This window comes from Antechinus flavipes, chromosome 5 (assembly GCF_016432865.1).
Source record: "Antechinus flavipes isolate AdamAnt ecotype Samford, QLD, Australia chromosome 5, AdamAnt_v2, whole genome shotgun sequence".
NCBI classification, from domain to species: domain Eukaryota; kingdom Metazoa; phylum Chordata; class Mammalia; order Dasyuromorphia; family Dasyuridae; genus Antechinus; species Antechinus flavipes.
The window spans coordinates 181208767-181232198 of record NC_067402.1 but is presented as its reverse complement, the minus strand read 5'-3'; the positions used below and the strand labels follow the sequence as shown (position 1 = coordinate 181232198).

At 31.8% G+C, this 23432-nt stretch overlaps 1 pseudogene; it reads left to right on the top strand.

Moving 5' to 3' along the window:
* LOC127538661 (kelch-like protein 15) overlaps window positions 1-19909 on the top strand; it is a 149398-nt pseudogene extending 129489 nt beyond the window's left edge.
* The last annotated feature ends 3523 nt before the right edge of the window (window positions 19910-23432 follow it).

Here is a 23432-nt window from a genome sequence, read left to right as displayed (position 1 = left end):
AAAATACTCTTTTATAAATAATAGCAGTCTTTTGAGTAAATGATATGCCTTTAAAATCATGATTACATACTTAATTCATAAGCCAAAATGACCCTATTAGGTATATTTGCAACAATTTGTTTCAACTCTATCAACCCATCTTTTTCCAGAAATGTAGAGCAAAAAATGATCCAAATTATTTAAGATTTTCAGTAGAAAAAGGCACATTACAGTACATTAGGGGATTTAAATAGAACACATAAATGATAATGAAAATTAGATCTAAAATAATATACCTATTGAGTGATAGACATGTACTTTCTCTTAAAGTGAGATTGTCTTACTCAGTAGGGAATCTATATGCAGTATTGGAAAAGAATAAATGTTTATCTATTAAGACAGGAGGGAGGGAGGAAGGAAAGCAGGAAGGAAGACAAGGTGGGAGAGAAAGAAGAATGAAGGGAGGAAGGGAGGAAGGAATTGTACAACATTTTCCTCAGATAATGGATCATAGAAACATGTAATTTCAGAGTTAGAAGAAATGAAATGACTTCAGTTGCTTTGTAGAATAATCCATATCTGAAAGTGGGAAAAAAAAGAAAGGAAAAAGAAAAATCTTCTCCAGATAATTTAAACTTTAATAAACTCATAATTACTTCCTTTTTCAGTAGATCTCTTTAATTTACAATGCAGTTACACCATCTAGTATCACTTTCAATTATGTTTTCCATCCATTTTTTAAAAATTTCAAGTGTCATTTCAATTTTTCTATAAATATATCTGGGACTAATTGTAGGGTATAAATGAAATGATTTCACTGACCTTGATAGTGGAAAGAATTTGATATAAAATCTTCACAGATCTTAACAATCGTTTGTTTCTTTTTTCTTATTATAGTTGTTTTATTTTTCCTCTAATGCCCTCAAAATCATTGCTTGATCGAGCTTCTTATAAAACTTTTTAAAAATTATTCTATTTTTCCTTCCATTACTTATTGATATTTTAGGAAGTAATATGTTTTATAATCTTCCACAATCCTTCTTCATAGAATCTTTTTTTAATCACATAATAGTATTTTACATATAAATTATATGTAAAAATGGTTTTCTATGTTAAGTTTTGTAAGATTTTGAGTTCCAAATTATTCTCCTTTTCTCACTTACCCTCACCCTCCCCAACACAGCAAGCAATCTGATATGGATTATACATGCACAAATATTTTAAACATGTTTTCATAGTAATCATCCTGTGAAAGGAAAATTAGAAATAAAAAAAGAAGAGAAATAAAAAACAAAAGAGTGAAAATAATATGCTTTGATCTTCATTCAGCCTCCATAGTTCTTTCTCTGGATATGAATAGCAATTTCTATCACAAATCTACTGAAAATGGGGTGGTGGGGAAGTCAAGATGGCAAAGTGAGCCAGGAAATTGCTTGAGTTTCCCAGTTTTCCTTAGAAACAACAAGAACCAAACCTCCAAGCAGATTCTGGAATAACATTGTCTACAAAAAAGTGGAAAGAAACAATTTTCCAATTTAAGATAACTTGAAAGGAGTTTGGGAAAGGTCACTCTCACTACAGTAAAAGGTCACTCTCACTACAGCTTTGATGGTGTTCTGGGTAAGCCAACAGAACAGCCTTAATCACAGTACAGATCAAAAATCTAGGCCCTTCAGTCCTAGCTCAATAGAACAGTAACAAAGTATACCAGTGAAACAATATCCTGTCTCAACACGAGGCAAATTGCCAGCTCAGGAAACAAAAAATGAGATTATGTCATGCTTCCCCCAGCATTGTGAGCAAGTCAACAAACACAAGGGGCTTCTGTACTCAAAGCCAAAGCTCAAAGCTGCACAAGAAGCTAAAGACAACTACCCCTCTATCCCAGGAGCAGAACTAGATTTTAATATTCAAGAAATGTAGGATGGGGGTGTAGAAAAAAAGAAAATGAGCAATAAATAAACAACAACAGCAAAAAAAAAAAAATCTTTTGATCTCCATAAAATGCTACTAGTATGGTTATGTGAAATACCAAAACATCAACTCAGAATAGGACAAAATGTGTACATGTGAAACCTCAAAGAGAATATAGATCGGTATCAAGCCCAAAGGGCCTTCTTGAGAACACTCATAAACGATATTAAAATTTAAAGAATCAACTAAAAAACTACTAGAAACAATCTACAACTTTTGCAAAGTCACAGGATACAAAATAAATCCACATAAATCATCAGAATTTTTAAAAATTACCACAAAAGTCCAGCAATAAGAAATACAAAGAGAAATTCCATTCAAAATAACCATCAACAGTTTAAAATATTTGGGAATCTATTGGCCAAGGGCAAGTTAGTAACTATAAGAGCAAGATTACAAAACACTTTCCACACAAATAAAGTCAGATCTAAATATTTGGGAAAATATCAAGTGTTCTTGAATAGGTCAAATGAATATAATAATGATGACAACACTACCTAAACTAATCTATTTATTTAGTGCTATACCAATCAAACTCCCAAGAAATTATCTTACTGACTTAGAAAAAATAACAACAAAATTCATCTGGAAGAATAAAAGCTCAAGAATTTCAAGGGAACTAATGAAAAAAAAAAATGCCTATAAAGGTAGCCTAGTTGTGCCAGACCTAAAACTATATTACAAGCAGAGGTTATCAAAACCATTTAGTACTGGCTAAGAAATAGGATATTCAATCAGTGAAATAGGTTAGGTTCACAGAACAAAATAGTCAATAGCTATACTAGTCAAGCCTTTCACAAGCCCAAATATCCCAGCTCTTGGGAACTCATTATTTGACAAAAACTGTTAGGAAAATTGGAAACTAGTATGGCAGAAATTAGCCACTGACTCACACCTAACATCATATACCAAGATAAGATTGAAATGGGTTCATAATTTAGATATAAAGAGGGAAATTATAAGCAAATTAGAAAAACATAGCATAGTTTACCTCTCAAATCTGTGGAGAAGGAAGGAATTTGTGAACAAACAGGAACTGGAACTCATAATTGAACACAAATAGATAATTTTGATTATATTAAGTTAAAAAGTTTTTGTACAAACAAAACCAATGAAGACAAGATTAGAAGGGAAGCAATAAATTGGAAAAAAATTTACATTTAAGAGTTCTGATAAAGACCTCATTTCTAAAATACATAGAAAATTGATTTAAATTTATAAGAATTCAAGCTATTCTCCAACTGATAAATGGTCAAAGCATATGAACAGACAATTTTCAGATGAAGAAATTGAAACAATTTCTTGCCATATGAAAAGGTGCTCTAAATAACTATTGATCAGAGAAATGCAAATTAAGATAACTTTGAGATACCACTACACACCTCTCAGATTGACTAAGATGACAAGAAAAGAAAATGATGAATGTTGGAGGGGATGTGGGAAAACTGGGACACTAACATTGTTGGTGGAACTGTGAACGGATCCAACCATTCTGGAAAGCAGTTTGGAACTATGCTCAAAAAATTATCAAACTGTGCATCCAGCAGTGTTTCTACTGGACCTCTGTCCCAGAGAGATCTTAAAGGGGGAAAAAGATTCACATGTGTAAAAATGTTTGTGGCAGCCCTTTTTGTAGTGGCAAGAAATTGGAAACTGAATAATACTCATCAGCTGAAGAATAGTTGTATAAATTGTGATATATGAATGTTATGGAATATTATTATTCTATAAGAAATGACCAGCAAGATAAATACAGAAGGGCCCTCATGAACTCATGCTAAGTGAAATGAGCAGAACCAGGAGATCATTGTACATGGCAATAATGAGATTATACAATGCTCTGATGGACATGACTCTTTCCAACAATGACTGAGGCCAGTTCCAATGATCTTGTGAAGAAGAGAGGCAGTTATATGCAGAGAGAAGACTGTAGGAATTGAATGTAGACCACAACACAGCATTTTCACTCTTTTTGTTGTTTACTTGCATTTTATTTTCTTTCTCATTTTTTTTCTTTTTTGATCTGATTTTTCTTATGCAGCAAGATAATTGTATAAATGTGTGTGTATTGGATTTAACATATATTTTTAACATTTTTAACATATATTGGATTACTTGCTATCTAAGGGAGGAAATTGGGGGAAGGAAGGGAAAATTTGGAACACAAGGTTTTGCAAGGGTCAGTGTTGAAAAATTATCCATACATATGTTTGGAAAATAAAAAGCTTTAATAAAAAAAAATTTTAAAGATATTAAAAGTCAAATAACAGAGGTAGAAAAAAAATTAAGAAAATAAATGAGAAGTATGAAAGAGAGAGACAACAGCTTGGAAAATACAGGATAAAAATTTATTGAAGAAAACAATTCATTAAAAAATACAATAGGATAAATGCAAATTTTTTTAAATCCACTAAAACACTTTTAAAAGTAAAATTAATCAAATGGGAAAAGGAGATACAAAATTAAGTAAAGAAAAATCATACATTTTTTATATACAATCATACAATCATACTCTTTGAGACATCTAGAATCAATTAAACTACAAACAATGAAAAATAGAAGAAAATGCAAAAACAAAGACCTAAAATGGATTCAGGAAAGATAATTTAAAAATTATTAGACTGTATGAAATCTACAACTAAAACCAAAACAAAACAAATAAAAAAAGAAAAAAAAAAAAGAACATGGACAGTATTTTTCAAGAAATCATCAAAGAAACCTGCCTTAATGAACTAAAACCAAAAGGCAAAATAATCATTACAAGAATCCTAGATCAAATCCTGCAAGAAAAACTCCAAGAAATATTGTAGCAAAATTCTAAGACTATAAAGTCAAGAAGAAAATACTATAGGTTGCAAGAAAGAAACAATTCAACTATAGAGGAGCTACATTTAGGATTGCCCAGGTCTTGACAGCTTCTACAATAAGGGATCAGAAGATCTGGTTACTTGCAACTTGGATTACAATCAAGAAGCAATATCTAGAAAGACTGAACATGATCTCCCTGAGGTAAAGAGACATTCAATAAAGAAGGAGAGCTCCAATCAATTATGATGAAAAGACAATAAATAAAACAGAAAATTTGATCTTCAAGTGGAAGAATAAGAAGAAGCACAGAAAAGTAAACAGGAAAGAAAAAAAAAGTGATATTATTTAAACACTAAATTGTTTATATCTCTACATGGGAAGATGATACTTGTAACTCTTGAGAATCATATATTTTATTAAAGAAGTTAAAAAGGATATAAATAAACATAGGATGTGGCATATAACTTGACTTTGATTTAATGATATTAAAAAGAAACTTTAAGGGGTAGAAAAAGAATTGTACTGGGGGAAAGGAAAGGAGAAGCATCCAAGAGAATGAAAATAATGAGATAACATACCAAAACATATGGGATGCAGCCAAAGCAGGTCTTAGGGGAAATTTTATATCTCTAAATAGTTACATGAATAAAATGGAGAAAGAAAAGATCAATGAATTGGATATGTAACTAAAAAAGTTTTTAAAAGAAGAAATTAAAAATCCTCAATTAAATATCAAATTTGAAATTCTAAAAGTCAAACAAGATTAATAAAATTTAAATAAAGAAAACTATTGAACTAATTAATAAAATTAAGAGTTGGTTTTATGAAAAAACAAATAAAATAGATAAAGCTTGTGGTTAATTTGATTAGGAAAAAAGAAGAAAAAAATAGAACAAGCTATTAATCAACTCCCTAAGAAAAAATCTTCAGGACCAGATGGATTTATGTGTGAACTCTACCAAACATTTAAAGAACAATCAATTCCAATATTATATAAACTATTTGTAGAAATAGGGAATGAAGGACTCCTATCAAATTCCTTTTATGACACAGACATGGTACTGATACCTAAACCAGATAGGATGAAAACAGAGAAAGAAAATTATAGACCAATCTCCCTAGTGAATATTGATGCAAAAATCTTAAATAAAATATTGGCAATGAGATTATAGAAAGTCAACCCCAGGATAATACATTAAGATCAAATTGAATTTATAAATTTTTTTTAAAAGCCTCCCCACTCAAGAAGCAGGGAAAAGAGTATTAAATGTCATTCTGAGAAACACAGATTTGGATTTAGAAGCATTCTTATAGGACATTTAATCAAACCCTAATTTTACAGATGAGGAAACTGAAGTTCAGAGAGGTTAATGATTGTACAAGATTACACATTTAATAATAATGAAGATAAAATTTGGACCTACCCTCTCTGACTCCAAATTCAGTATCTTTATATTCCATGCAATACAGATTTTCCTGAATATATTTTGACAACATAAAGGCTTTCAACTCCCAGAATTTGTTATACATTGAAAATCTCAAATGAAATATTTAAATTTATTCTTATTATTATATAAATGAATTATATTGACACAAACTGTTTAAATTTAATATATCATGCATGCCAATCAGTTTTAGTTAAACAAGTGTCAGAAAAAAAAGATTGTTTTTTAAAGTCAAATCTTGCCTTATGATAACAAATTTTTTACAAAAACTCCTTGACTGGCATGATAATCACAAAATCAGGAATCCCACTATGTGTTTTAAACTATTTATGGACTTTTATGAACACATAAGTAGATAAAAGACAATCTTTTGAAATGTCCATAAATTGGATTAATAGAATAATAGAATGAAAATACCTCTCTAATAATCAACTATGTGACCCAAACAATGTGCTCTGGCATCTCAGAATGACAGGATGGCCCAGGATATTTTAAATTTTCTTGTTAAATTTCTTTTTTCTAAAATGGGACTGTTTAATTTATTTCCTCCTACATTAATCTGGGCAATGTATATTTTTGTAACTATTCCTCCAATTCACTTAGATTATCAGATTTATTGGCCTATAGTTGGGCACAATAACTCCTAATTATTGCTTTGATCTCCTCTTCATTGGTGAAAAGTTCACCTTTTCATTTTTGAAACCAACAATGTAATTTTTTTCTTTCCTTTTTCTAATCAAATTAATGAAAAATTTAACTATTTGGGTTTTTTTTTTCATAAAATCAACTCTTAGTTTTGTTAATTAGTTCACTAGTTTTCTTACTTTTGATTTTATTAATCTCTTTTATTTTCAGAATTTCAAATTTGGTTTTTAATTGAGGGTTTTAATTTATTCTTATTCCAGGTTTTTTAGTTGTATATTTTGCTCATTGATCTTCTTTTTTCTCTATTTTATGTAAATATGCATTTAGAAATATAAAACTTCCCCTAAGAACTGCTTTGGCTGCATCCCATAAATTTTGATATGTTGTCTCATCGTTATCATTCTCTTAGAAGAAATTATTGATTGTGTCTATGATTTGTTGTCTCACTTATTCTTTAGGATTAGATTATTTAATTTCCAGTTAATATTTGGTCTATTTTTTCTTGGCCCATTATTACAGGTAATTTTTATCATATCATGATCTGAAAAATATGTGTTTACTATTTCTGCCTTTTTGTATTTAATGTTGAGTTCTTGTGCTCTAATACATGGTCAAATTTTGTGTAGGTTCCATGTACTACTGAGAAAAAAGTATATTCTGTTTCCATTCAATTTTCTCCAAAGTTTTGTCATACCTAAGTTTTCTAAAATTCTATTTACTTCCTTATCTTCTTTCTTATCTATTTTTCATTTCAATTTATCTAGTTCTAACAGAACAAATTTGAGATTCCCCACTCATATACTTTGGATGTCTTTCTTCTTGCAGCTCTCAACTTGTCCTCTAGGAACTTGGACATTATATCACTTAGTGCATATATATTTAGTATTACTATTACTTCATTATCTATGGTACCCTTTAGCAAGATGAAGTTTCCTTTCTTATCTGTTTTAACTAGATCTATTTTTGTTTTGGTTGATCTGAGATCAGGATTGTTATTCCTGGTTTTTTTTTGTTGTTGTTGTTTTGTTTTTACATCAGCTGAAGCATAATAGCTTTTGCTCTAAGTTTTTTTTTTTTTTTTTTACCTTTCTCCTATATGTATCACTCTGCTTTAAATATGTTTCTTATAAATAACATACTGTAGGATTATGGCTTTTAATACAGTCAACTATCCATTTCCATTTTATGAGAGAGTTTATCCCATTGACATCCACAACTAAAATTATTAACTGTATTTCCCATCATCTTATTTTTTCAAGATATATTTTTCTTTCCTTTCCCTCTTTCCCTTGTCATTTATGTATTGCTTCTGACCACCACATCCTTCAGTCTGCCCTCCACTTTTACAGCACCTCCCTCTTTCTCATCTCTTTTTCTTTATCTGTTCTCCTTTCTATTACCTCCCCCTTTTCTTTCCCTCTTGTCCTCCTACTTCTCTATAGGAGGTAACAAATTTCTTTATTAAACTAAACATGCCTGATATAATCTCTTTGAACCAAATCTGGTGAGATTAAGGTTTACACCTCCTCCTCCCTTTTTTCCCTCAACTGTAATAGGTCTTTTGTGCCTCTCCATGAGATTCAATTTACCCCATTTTACCTACTCTTCCTTCTTCCAGTACAATGCCCTTTCCCACCCATAGCTTCTTTTCTATATCATCACAGCAAAGTCAAATTATATTTATACCCTCTAAGTATATCTGTAAAAAAGATACAGTTCTCAAAAGTTAAAGATGTCATCTTCCCATATAGAGATGTAAACATTTTAACCTTCAAAAAAATACAAATTTATCTTCTCTTTTTACCTTTTTATGCTTTTCTTGAGGTCTTGATTTGAAGATCAAATTTTTTGTTCAACTCTGGTCTTTTATCAAAAAAATAAATGAACATCCCTATTTTATTGAATGCCAAACTTTTCCCCTGAAAGATAATGTTTAATTTTGCTGGATAATTGATTCTTGACTGTAATACAAGTTTCTTTGCCCTCCATAATATCATATTCAGGTTCTTCGATCCTTTAAAGTAGAAGTTGCTAGGCCCTGGGTAATCCTGATTTTGGCTTCTTGATATTTGAATTCTTTTTTTCTGGCTACTTGCAGTAGTTTCTCCTTGATCTGATAAGTCTGAAGGTTAGCTACAATATTCCTTGGAGTTTTCATTTTGGGGGTCTCTTTCAGGAGGCAATTGATGAATTCTTTCAATAGCTATTTTACCCTCTGGTTTAAGGACTTCAGGGAAATTTGCTTTGATGATTTTTTGAAAGATGTTGTCTAAAATCTTTTTCCATGATTGTCAGGTAGTCCAATAATTCCTAGACTGTCTCTCCTGGATTTATTTTCCATCTTAATTCTATTTCTGGTGAAATATTTTACATTTTTTCTTTTTTTTTTCATTTTTGTTTTGCTTTGCTTGACTGATCCTTGATGTTTCATTGAGTTATTCACTTCCATTTATAAAATTTTAATTTTTAGTTAATTATTTTCTTCAGTTAGCTTTTTTATCTCCTTTGTTATTTGACCAGTTGAATTTTTAAATGAGTTGTTTAGCTCATTGGATTTTTTTCCACTTCAGAAATTTTGTTTTTCAAGAAACTTGTTTTCTTTTTTTCCATTTTGTCAATACTATTCTTTTTTTTCTGAAGCAATTGGGGTTAAGTGACTTGCCCAGGGTCACATAGCAAGAAAAAACTATTCTTTAAGGAGTAATTTTCTTCACACAATTTCCATATTTTCTTTTTCCAGAGCTCTCATTTCCTTTCCCCATTTTTCTTCTCTCTTTTAAGATCCTTTTTGAATTCTTCCAAAAGCGACTTGTGAGATTGAGACCAATTTATATCATTCTTTGAGGCTTCATCTGGAGATATTTTGCCTTTAATGTCCTCAGTGTTTGAGGACTTGTCTCCTTGTTTCCATAAAAACTATCTATGGTCAGAATTCTTTTTGGTTTTTTGTTCATATTTAAAATTTGTTCATATCCCCTTAAGATAAAGGGGAGATTTTCTCAAGTTTCCTCTATAAGTGACAGTGGCTTCACTTTGACTTGGGGCTGTTGCTGCTGGCTTTCTTCCTGAGTTTGGTGGATGTACCCTAACTCCCACATTATGCTGGGGTTCTGAGGCTCACTATTTGCCTTCTGTAGTTGTGTTGGTGGTCTTACAGCTAGTCTGCTGATTCACTGATTTCTAAACCAGAACAGAGTAGTATATACTACTATATTTTGGCTACAGGCCTCCCACTAGATTAATCCAAATTGCAAAAGCTTCTCTATCTTGGGTCTCCATGCACTGTACTATACTGTGCAGGCCTAAAACTGCCCCCTGTCCCCTGCCTCACCCTGCTGCTGCCTGATTGAGACAGACCTTTCCTGAAGTACTTCCATAATATCTTCTGCTGGAAGTTTATTATATTTCAAAATTTTGGAGGTTTATTATACTCCAAATATTATACTCCAAACATCTGTCACTCCAAAACCTGTTTAGAGGCTTGATTTAGTGTTGATCTGTGGGATGCCAGGAAGAGCTCAAATAAAGACCAGTCTACTCTTCATTACCTTGGTTTTGTCCTCAATATTTGAAATTTTCCAAGAGAAATACATTTTTACTAAACATTGGTGATCTTATGAACACATACCTTGAAGTAGTTGGGGTTTTTAGTTTGTTAGTTTGTTTTTGTTTTTTTACTGAGGCAATTGGGGTTAAGTGACCTGTCCAGGGTTATGCAGCTAGGAAGTGTTAAATGTCTGAGGCCAGATTTGAACTCAGGTCCTCCTGACTTCAGGACCGGTGCTCTATCCACTGTGTCACCTAGCTGCCCCAAAGTATTTCAGTTTTAACATCAAATCATGATACATTCCTTTTGATGACATTCTCAAATGTTTGAATACATTTTTGTTTACTTGTACTTTCACCTAAGCCTATGTTTTCTTGAAATGTTTTATTTGCAATGTCAAATGTTTACAAAGTGTTTTTTTGTTTTTCATTTTTTTAAATAATTCAAATTATTTTCCCAGTTATATATAAAACAATTTTAATGTTTTTTTTTGTTTTGAATTCCAAATTCTTTCCCACTCTTTCTCCCTTTTATTCCTATTTGATATGAGCAAAATGATATAAATTATACATAAGCAATCATATAAAGCTTTTTCATATTAATCATTTTGTGAAAGACTCAAAAACAGAAAAAGGCAATAGTATATTAATTAGTTCTTCCTCTAGGGCTGGATAATATTTTTTATCATAAGTCCTTTGGGATTGTCTTAGATCATTGTATTGGTGAAAATAACTAAATTATTTACAATTCATCATATGATATTGCTTTTATTCTGTACAATGCTCTCCTGATTCTGCTCACTTTATTTTGTCTCAGGTCATATAAGTCTTTCCAGATTTTTTTGAAGTCCCTGGGCTTGTCACAATGATATTCCATTATAATCATATACCATAACTTATTCATCCATTCTCCAATTTATGTCACCCTCTTTCTTTTCAATTCTTAGTCACCACAATAAAGCTTCCACAAATATGTTTATACATATATATCCTTCCCCTCCCCCCTTTAAAAAAATCTTTTGGGAAATAGACCCAGCAATAGTATTTCTGGATCAAAGGGCATACACAATTTTAATTGCATGTATTCCAATTTTCTCATATCCCCACAACATTTATCACTGTCTTTTCCTCTCATCTTAGCCCATGTGATAGGTATGAGGTATTCAGAGTTGTTTTAAATTGTAGTTTTCTAATCAGTAGTGAATTAGAATGGGAGTTTTTTATAAGACTATAGGTAGCTTTGATTTCTTCCTCTAAAAAGTGCCTGCTCATATCCTTTGATCATTTATAAATTGGGGAATGATTTGTGTTTGACTCAGTTCTTTGTGTATTTGAAAAATTATCATTTATCGGAGATTTATCAGAGATAGTTCTTGCAAAATGCCTTCCCCTCAGTTTTTTGCTTTTTTTTCCCAAATTTTTGTTGTATTGGTTTTATTTGTGTAAAAAATTTTTTAAATGTTACCAAATAAAAATTATCCATTTTACATTTTGTTTTGCTCTATTATTTGCTCTTAAATTCTTCCTTTATCTATAAATCTGACTGATAAACTATTCCATGCTCTCTTAATTTGTCTATCATATCATTCCTTATATATAAATCATATACACTTGACCTTATCTTGGTACACTTTTTTTTTTTGTTTTAATCCATTTACTAGCCTTTGAAGATTATATCAAACATTTATACCAAATGTAACAAGATGAAGTTTAACAGGGACAAATTCAACTTGAAAATCCTGGTATTTTAGACAGAAAAAAAAAAAAAACCTTAGAATTCAGCTAAGCCTGATAAGGAAATATAGACCCTGAAAAATGAAATGACTTGTCTAGGGTTAGACAATTAGTAACAGAACCAAGACAAAACATTACTTATTTCTTAATACCCTTTTTTGAGTGCTTTTTATATTTCACACATTCACAAGTTTAACTAAAAGAAAAAAAACGGTGTTACCACCCACATTTTCTAATATTTACTGAGTGTTTGCTATGCTAAGAATTTCTTGAATCTATGCAAAAGCCAAAAGATTCAAATAACCCAGTTTGGGAGATTTGACTGAATTTATCAATTAAGTCCAAGTTAGTTCCCTGGAGGCCTCAGGCTCAGCCAGAGCCAGGAAAAGTAAAAGTCCTTGGTCTTTAGGAGGAGGAGTGAAAGAAGTAGGTAAACTGCCAGGAGTTTTGCCAAAGATCTCTTCTTGATTCTGGAGTCCAGAATCTCCTTTCTCCTCCTTGTCCTGTCGCCAAGTGAAGTCTCCCCTCTCTCACCCCATCCTCTAATCCTCTAATCCCATATCTTGACATCAAACATTGAGCCAGCACCAATGGTGGGAAGAGCCATTTTTCCAAAACGTATGCTACTAGAGTCATTGTCTCATACAGAATAGGTAATTAGCCATAAGTGCTCGGTTGTCTAAGTCAGGTACACCTTTTCAGTTTCAACCCTTTACAATCAATGTACACACCAATAAATTAATGATTTAGTCTAGCAAAGATCTATTTTTTTTAATCTATATCAATTCCAAGAGCACAATGGGTAGAAATTAAAGTACATAGAAATTAATAGAACATAGAAATTAAAAGTACATATAAAAGACCCAAAATTAAAAATATAAGCCTTTAAACATAAAGGCCTTAGGAATATTTGCCAAACTATCAACCAATCTTTATTTTAATAAAACATATATACAAATATTTGTTTGATGAATTTCCAATAGTTATGGTAATATAAAACAAGTATTGGATGAAATTCAGAGAAGATTAAGGAATGAAGGTGGCCATGATTAATCTAATTCCAAAATTTGAGAAGATGTATGTGTTCAATAGGTGTATGTATCTCACAAATAATTTTAGGTATTTAGGAATGAAATAAAAATATAATTTTTCTTTCAATTTTTTTTCTAATTGTTGCTAAATTGTTAAGATAGAAATATTTATTAAATTGTTTGTATTTAACTAATAAAGAAATTGAATTGGGTGGGGAACCTAGAGGCACTATGAAATCAAAACACTAAGGGGTATTATGAAACAAGATAGTGTGGGAATCTCTCTCCTAGTCTAATTTTCACATTTTACAGAGGAAAAAATAAAACCTAGAAAACTTAAGTAAATTTTACCAATCTCATAGGAAACCAGTGAAGAACAGTAATTTTTTTTAAATAATAGGTTTTATTTTCAAAACCTTGTTTTGCAAATTTTTCTCCCTCCTTTCCCCCAACCCCTACCCCTAAACAGCAAGTAATCAAGCATATGTTAAACATGTGCAATTCTGTTATATGTATTTCCACATTTATCATGCTGCACAAGAAAAAACTGATCAAAAAGAAAAAAATGAGCGAAAAAAGCAAGCAAACAATGAATATTGATGCAAAAATTGGAGGCAAAATATAAACAAGAACATAAACAGCAATATGTCATAAAATCATACATTTTGATCAGGTTGGGAAAAAATACAGATTTGATTTAATATCAGTAAAACTATAATCATAGTTACTGTATTAACACTTTTAAAACTCATCTGCTTACATCAATAGATAAATGTGACACAAATTTCCATTAAAACCCCTACAAAACAAAGGAATAAATTGGAGTTTTCTTACAATGATAAGTAGAATTTGTCTAAAACCAAGAGCAAACATGATCTGCAATAAAAATAAACTAAAAGCCTATCAGATTAGATCAAGGATGGGAATAAGCAAAGAAAAAATTAAAACTCAGTTTTTGCAAATGATATGACTGCATACTTAGATAACCCTAGAGAATCAATTTAAAAACTAGTTGAAAAAATTAATAACTTTAACAAAATTGTAAGATATAAAATGAACCAACATAAATCATTAGTATTTGTTACCCATGAAATCTAATATAAAGTGTTAGAAAGAGAAACTCTATTTAAAATAACTGCAGACAATATAAAATACTCTGCATCCAACCTGCCAAGACCAATCAAGCAATTGTATAAACACAATAACAAAATGTTTTTCATACAAATAAAAGCAGATCTAAATAATTGGAAAAATATTAATTACTTATTGGCAGGTTGAGCCAATACAGTAAAATTCACAATTCTACCTAAATTAATTTATTTTTCAGTAACATAAAAAATAAAAGATTTATTTTATGGAGCCAGAAAAATAATAACTAAATTCATCTGGGAAAATAAAAGATCAAATATAAAGAGGGAATCAATGCAAAAAAAGTGAAAGAAAGTGACTTAGCAATATCAGATTTCAAACTACCAGAAAACAGTAATCACCAAATTAATATGGTAATGGATAAGAAATAGAAATTTAAAAGTTTACATGAATAAAAAGTGCATGAAATTAATTTTTTAATTTTAAAAAAGTAAAAAATATTTTTTGTACAAACCCAAAATCAATTCAGCCAAAATTAGAAGAAAACAGGGGAACTGAGGGAAAGGGGAAAAGTTCAGATAATTCTTTTTAATCTCAAATAAACATTTCATTTTTCAAATATGTAAGATATTGAGAAACTTTTATAAAAATAATATCCATTCTCCAAAATAATAATAACAAAATCATTAAAGACTAAGAACAGGCTGTTTTCATAAGAATAAATCAAAGCTATTTTAGCCATATAAAAATGCTATAAAATACTAATTAATAGAGAAATCAAATTTTAAAAATTCAGAAATATCATCTCATACCCATTAGTGTGACATGGTAAGAAAAGAAGAAAAATGTCCATCAATCAGGGAATGGCTGAATAAGTTGTGGTATATGATTGTGATGGAATATTATTGTTCTGTAGGAGATGAAACTATTGGGGAAAAAAAGTAAGAATACTTTTATGAGCCCTTGCAAAGTGAGAATGTTGTACGTAGCAAACAGCAATATTGTAACAATAACCAAGTATGAATTAGCTAATATGATCAACATAATACTCCACAATCATTCCATAGAATTTATGATAAAAAAAATACTATCCATCTCCAGAGAAAGAACTATCGAACTGTGTATGGAAATTGAAAAATATTATTTTGTTAATTTTAATTGCCTTTTTTTAACAATATGATCAATGAGGATATGTTTGTATGATTTCAGTATGAGCAATGAGCATTATTTTTCTTTCCTTCTCAATGGGTAGAAAAGAGCATGATTAGAGAAAGAGAATTTGGAGTTGAAAAATAATTTAAAAATAAAAGCAAAAAGGATTTTTAAAAGCTTTGCTAGAATCCATGTAACTAATATCCAAATATTCTCTCTCATTTGCAAATTTAATCATCAAAAAAGGAAATGACATTAGAATCACATAATCAGTTCTTGATGGAGCCATGGTAACACTTTTTATTTATTACCTATTTTTCAAAATATTCATGAAAAGTTTAAAAATATAACTTTTTTAGTTGCATGTAACTAGATAAATGTGCATTAAAACTTATTTATCAAAACATTTAGGTTATTTCAAGGTATCATATTTTGATTTTGCAAGGTCTGAAAATAGAGATCAATAAGAATTAATTAATAAAAAATTTGAATGCAGGAATGAAAAAAAATACACTGTTAGAATGATCACATGAGAACATATCAGAATTCATAGGAAATATTTCTAAAGTTAAATGAACTTCACAGTTCATTAATTCCAGCCATTTTATATTTACCATTTTATATTTAATGAAACTGAGACCCAGTGAACTTAACTGATTTGCCTAAAGTTATACTTAGTAAACATAAAAGATGAAATTTAAACACAGAACCTTTGCCATCAGAGTCAATGCTCTTTGCATTGTACCACACTTTCTTTATCAATACTTTAAATATGTTATAATCCTAATATAATTGGTACTAGGTATAGAAACAGCATTTGTGGAAAATCATAAGATTAGAGCTTTATATCTTAAAAATGAAAATTCTTTGTACCCAATCAAAAATCTCTAATGCCATGATTATGTCTTATTTTAGTTCTTAACAACCCAGATAATTGTATTCTTTGAGCTCTATTCTCTCATTACCCTTCAGGAAATGAATGTTGAGTGAGATAGATAGCAATTTTTTTTAAACAATGCAATCTAGGGTTATTCTAAAGAACACAGTTAATTTCTTACTAGTTCTTGTGACAAAGGTGATAAACTTAGGAATGTACATGGAAATGAAATATCTATTTGCATACCCATTCAGGTCAATCAATAGACAGTTGCTTGCACACTTTGTTCAATTCAAACAAATTAAATTCATCCAGGAAACAGTTGTAAGTGCTAAATATACTAAAGATAAATTTTTCTTCATCTAGAATGCTTGAAATATTCTGATGTACCATATCATCTGGTAATGGAGAAGAAAAAAAGGAAAATTAAATTCAGCTGTATATTTTACAGTGCCATATATTATTGGACTTGGAACTAAGAGAACTGATTAAAATCTTGATATGTGATCCTAGTATAGTCATTTAACCTTTTCAGTTTTATCTTTAAAATTGAATAATAATTACAATACAATTTATTTCACTGAGTTGCAAGGAAATAATTTGGCAAGTATAAAGATCTAACATTTATGTAGGTATTTGTGTGTGTGTGTAGTAAGTGTGTATATGTATGCACACTAGCATGTATGGCATTATCGAGGTTTCTCTGAAGAATTTTGGATTGTGAAACATGGGAAACAATATCATAGAAGTGCCCAGCATAACATGTCTGAATCAAAGAAGTCACTATGCTCTGTGAGCAAAAGAGAATTGCAGTGGCTCAAAGGAAATGGGAAATGCACAAATTTAAACATTATCTTCATTCTAAATGATCATATGGATTATTTGTGGCCAGCGTATGGTAGAGTCTTCCACACTTTTATTTATCTGATCAGTTACAGTCAGAAATACTATATCTTGATCCCAACATAATAATGTTATTTTGATCCTCTTTGAGAATGAAGAATAACTATGTATGTCTGCATGTATTGTGTAAATATGTATTGTGAAAATATGTATATGAACTTGTAAATATATTTGTGTGTAATTGTGTATTATGTTTTTGAGCATTTGTAGATAAACATATAAATTGAATAGTGCTCTGATAATTGGTATGAACATTAATTATCATATAGAACAATAAGGCAAACCATTAATCACTTGCCATTTTCCCTTTTATGTAAAAGAGGATGAAAAATATACCCCCTAAAATAATTTGCATAAACTACAAAAAGATGTAATAGATGTGATATATTTAAGAAAATTTATCACCATATGTTGGAATACATGGGAGAGCTGCTGAACTATATGGGAGCCACTTGACAGTGGCTGCTAGAGATCCAACCCAGAATCTTGTGAGAGGATGATACAAGGAGACTGAGAGGCCGTTGCATTGTCTGACCTCTCTCCTCTTCCCTCCACCTCCAATTTATCTCATTCCCAGTCCTCAACACCTGGGTCAGCAAAAGCTGCCCTTCAACTCCTTCAGATGTTATGATCCACAGCTGAGGAGGCTCTTGGAGAATTGACCTGTCCCCTAATAATTGCCTATTTTTTTGTTTTTTGCTGTTACTTCCCCCCACAGCATAGTCTGCACACTAAGGAATGTAAGCCGCACTATCACTTCTGGATGGTTGTAGCAGATATTGATCTTGTGAAATATCATGGAGGCAAACTTTCAAATGGAGAAGAAAATTGTAGTCAGAACAGGCACTGAAGTCTCTTATCAGTCTCCTGGCTCAGCCTTTTAATGTGTTGGCCCATTTAATTACCCCAACTAAAAAAGTCTTATGGAGCTCTTCTTCCTTAACTCTGGAAGGATCCTTCTCATGAACTGGTTCTTCTTGTAATTTTTACCCCACGTTCAAGTGCCATAATGTAGTGTTCTGGTTGGTTTTCTGGAGGTCTCTGGACCAGCCTTCGTTTCAGTTCAGTAATCACCATAAGAATAGCCAGTGATAAAGTCCAAATTCTTTATTGTATCCTTGCCTGGGGTTGGGCAACTTTCTGGAGAGCCTTTCAGACCAGCCTTGGTCTCAGTGGGGGAAGTGCAGGAGGCCAGCCTCCAGGATGCTGTGAGCTGAAGTGAATCTGTTTCTGAATCCCTGCTGGCTATTATATACACTATTATAATTACATTATCATAGGTGTGAATCTTGTGGAACTATATTAAGTACTAAGTACATGTACTAGATAACTATTAAGCACCATGCTAAACTAGATAACCATTGTGTTATCAATTCCACTGACTTAACACCTTGTAAGAATCCTTGTTTTAAGTACAGGGTTCTGGCCCATAACACCATAGAAAAAGAGTGGACAATCTGCAAGAAGAAAATGAGAAATAAGATATAGGCCTAAAGAGGAACTTTTTTATAACCCTGAAAAGAAAGACAAAAACAAAACAAAATAAAATAAAATAAAATAAACCAGAAACATGCTTCCAGTATGTTGTTTTTGCATATTCTGTATCTCTAGGAAATCATTGTTCTTGCATTTTAATTTGGAGATAATATGCAATTACATAGAATAAATTGAGGGTGGTCCCAGAGAAAAAGCATTAGGATTAAAGAAGACTAGACAAAGTTTCTTTCTCTCTGTCTCTTATTCTTTCTCTCTCTCTCTCTTTCTCTCTCTCTCTCTCTTTTTTTTTTTTTTTTGCTCAGGTTAAGTGACTTGCCCAAGCTCACACAGCTAGGAAGTGTTAAGTGTCTTGAGATCAGATTTGAACTCAGGTCTTCCTGACTTCAGGAAGTGAAGTGGTGCTCTACCCACTATGCCACCTAGTTGCCCCATCTTTCTCTTTTTTTTTCAAGAAATTATTTTTTAGTGAGTTTTTGTGCATTTTTTTTTCATTCGACCAATTTTGCTTTTTAAGGCATTTTTCTCATTAGCTTTTTTTTTAATTTCCTTTTGAAGCACTCTCAGTTTTCTTCCAAATTTTTCCTCTGTCTCTCTTATTTGATTTTCAAAATACCTTTTGAGCTCTTCCATGACCTGAGACTAATTCTTATTTTTATTAGATGCTTTGAATGTAGGAGCTTTTTTATCTTCTTCTGAATGTGTTTTGATCTTCTTTGTCACCGTAGTAACTTTCTATGGTCAGAGCCTTTTTTTGTTGTTTTCTCATTTGCATAACCTTTTCCTCAGCTTGTAACTCTTTGTTAAAGTAGATGTTCTGTTTTCAGGATGGAGGGAGCACTGTCATAAGCTGTTTTCAGAGATTCTTCAAAGGACTTGACTATAAGCACTCTTTTCTGCCCTAGAACTGTGAGGAGTGTTTCCATTATACTGTGGCTATAAGATCTAATAGCAACAGAATCCCTTCCAGTACAGAGGCCTACAGTGAGCTGGGGCCTTTAGAAGCTGCCATCAACACTGCTTCCCATGCTCATTCCTGGTTTATTGATGTCCTAAAGCCCTCTCACCCTACTAACAGATCTTTCCTAATGATCTTCCAAGATATCTTTGTCATCTCTGGGCTGAGAGATCTAGAAACTGCCCGTACTATTGCAGATACCACAAGGCCCATTCCTGCTTTGCTGATGTCCAGACTGAGACCCCTGATAGGGATCAAGGCTGCACCATCATGAACTCTGGCAGGACTGTGTGCTGGACTCCTACCCTGATGCCACAGATCTTTCCTGCTGATCTTTTAAATTGTCTTCAGCTGAAAAATGTTCCCTTCCATCTTTATGTGTTCTGATGCTCTAAATTTTGTTCTGAATCATTATGAAAAGTGAACTGTAATCAGACAAGCAGTTGATCAATCAGGAAAGACCAGGAGAAAATAGTTATCATCCAATATCAAAGGTTATAGGGAAATCAGGAAACATGAGGCTTGATAAAAGATCATTATGTTTAACAGTTAAGAGATCATTAATAATTTTGGACAGCGGTTGTATTTGAACAATCTGATTGATTGGAATCCAAACTATATGGAGTTAAAAAGAGAATAAAAGGAAAGGAAATGAAGGCCCCTATTGTAGATGGCATTCTCAAGGGATTTAATTACTAAGGAGAGAGATATAGAAACCTAATGGGAATATATGGACAAAATGAGGGAGTTTTGAAGATGGGAGTGATGTGGACATTATTGTAGGCAATTGGCTGTGTGACCTTGGGTAAGTCACTTAATCCTATTTGCCTCAATTTCCTCATTTATCAAATGAGCTGGAGAAGGAAATGGAAAATCACTTATATTTTTGCCAAAAAAAAAAAAAAAATCCCAAGTGAGGTCACAAAAAGTCAGACATGACTGAAATACTAACAAAAAGATAATGGATCAGGAGGAACAGGGCAATGTCCTGGATGGGTGGAATGGGATCTCTTGTGTATGTAATGAATGTTGCTTTGGCAAGGAGAGAACTCAAACTTTTCATGTGAAAGAAGAGAAAAGGAGACAGTGACTGAAAGCCTCTGAAAGATAGGAGTTGTGGAGGAATAAAAAAGAGAAACCTCTCAAGAAAGAGCTCAGTTTTTTTGAGTAAAATGGAGCAAGTTGTTTAGCTAAAAGAATGAGAATAGAGAGGAATGTGGGAAGTTTGAAAAGGATGAAAAAATGGAAAAGACACTGTGGTGAGTAATATTTTTGTTATTGTTGAGTCCTTTTAGATTTGTTGTGATCCTATTTGGGGTTTTCTTGGCTAAGATATTAGAGTAGTTTTTCTTAGCTAAGATTTTGAAGTAGTTTTTCTCCAGCTCATTATATAGATGAGGATCTGAGACAAAAAGAGTTAAGTGACTTGCCCAGGATCACGCATCTAGTAAGTATCTCAAAGCAGATTTGAACTCAAAAAAATTGAGGCTTCCTGATTCCAAACACAAAGCTTTCCTCTCTGTGACACCTGGTTGACTGGTGAGTAGAATAGTAAATCAATAGGTAGGTGTAAGAGGGCTACTTTTCTACAGCAAAAATCCAGTTGAGGTTATGTAACATAAACTTTTAATGGTTCCATTAAACAAGTTCCATTAAAACAAGCCAGATTCATGATTTTTTTCCCCCAGCTTCATTAAGCAGTAGATGAGTAAGAAAAAATGCAGAGGCTGGTGATAATAATCCCAGGCTACTGGAATATTTACAGAAATACCATCATAGACCTTAAAAAGAATATTTATATCTTAAAGATGGTCATTATTTTGTTATTTATATTATTCCCAACAAACATCACTTGACAGCAAACTGAAATTGATATAGCTCAAATATCTAAATAAGAATATTGAATAGTTAGCTTCAAATTTTTAACAAAGTCAAATTTCACATTATATATTTTGCATGTACTATCATCATAAGAGTCTGGGTTCGTCACTAGTAATCCACTCTTAACATTGATAAGAGAAAATTTTGGGGGAATAATTTAGTAATCTTAGTGCATCATAAATTAAAAACATTCTTTGAAGTGAAAGATCCAAGTAAAATTACATTAAAATTTTTTGTTTTTGTTTTTTTGCAATTTGACCTTATCAATATATATCTGGCTTTTTCTATTTGTGGCATAGAACAAAATTTCCCATAAGCCAGAATTAAATAATTTCTCACTATTTTTTATCTAAATTTGATTTTAAAAAACCATTATCAAATGATTCAGTTCCAAATCCTGTGAACTGAGAATTTGTTTCAATATTTTCCTAATTCATCACATCATTGTGAATTCCAGATTCCTAGCAAAGAAGAATTGAGCACAAAACAATACAAATTCTAATATCATTAGCAAGGAAATATTTTGATGTTAGCATTCTTATTTCCACTTATTTTTCTCACAACATAATTAAATAATGAATGTAGACACATACACATTTGTATGTGTATGTATATGTATATATATATATATATATATATACATATATACACATCTACAGGAAGAGACCTATATATTTACATGTATGTGTTTGCATGTATGTAAACATGTATGTCTATGTCTATGTATAGGTGTGTGTGTGTGTAACCAAAAGACTTCTTTGTTATTTTAAGGTCATTTTAATTTTCCTTCAGGGAGGAGAGTACGAGGGAGCTGCTGAAACACTTAAAACCTCTTTACCATATATGCTTTCTTCATCCAGAGAACCCCCAGACTGTCCATTATTGTCCTGCCTGTACTTTCTATAGGACTTTGAAAAGAAAAGGTTCAAAGAGCAAGACTTTCAAGCTCCCCTTTCCATGTCAAACCCTTTCAACTCCTGATTTCAAAGTCTTTCTCCTTTGCTGTTCAAAGGCCTGTAGACTCGTAGGGGGTGAGATTGGAGTTAAAGGTTGAACTACAAAGCTCCTTGCATTCACAGTAATATCCAGCTTGGAGAAACAAATGGTAATAAAAACTCAAGCACCTATCAATAAACCTGTCAATATATAAAAAGGAAGGGGAGAAAGATTGCATATATTGCCAGAGCCAACTGCTCCCCCCCCCTTTTTTTTCAACTCAGCACATGCTGTTATCAGTTTGGAGGAAAACCTAATTGATATTTTGAAGTATGACTTTTTTTCCTCCATTCATATTACAGCTGTGGGTGGAGGAATGACAGAAGCAGATGAGAGAATAGGAAAAAAAAAAAAAAAAGCCCAAAGAAGTTAGATAAGAATAGCTAAAGAAGTCCCTACCAACATCTAAAATAAAATCCCTGCCTTACTCTAGTTGAGTATTCATCTTCCTCCCCTTCTCTCACTCTCTATCCTTTTTATCTGCCTGCCCACAAGATTTGGAGCACCATTAATTGGTCCTTAGGGAGGCTAACAGGCCTCTGCTTTTATGACTGGGTTCTTTGTATTGTACACATGTGGGCATCTCTCAGGAGATAAACAAAAGGAAAATGTGTGAAAAGGGGCCAGAATTTGTATAGGTCTAAACATGGAACTGGCCATCTACTTGATTTACTGTTAATACTTAAAATTATGTGAATATAGCCCACACCTTTGCATTTAATCTGTTTATTTCTGATTGCTACAGGTCCATCTTCTAAGAAATTCCATTTCCTACATGAAATCAAACATCCTAACTCTTTATTGACCCCCTCCCCTTTTCCCTCCCTGCCCTCTGCAACAAATGATAGAGGTGGTCTTATGGGAAGATGAAAAGAATAGTTGATCATAAGAACTAACCTGGAGCCAACATGTTGGTCTTT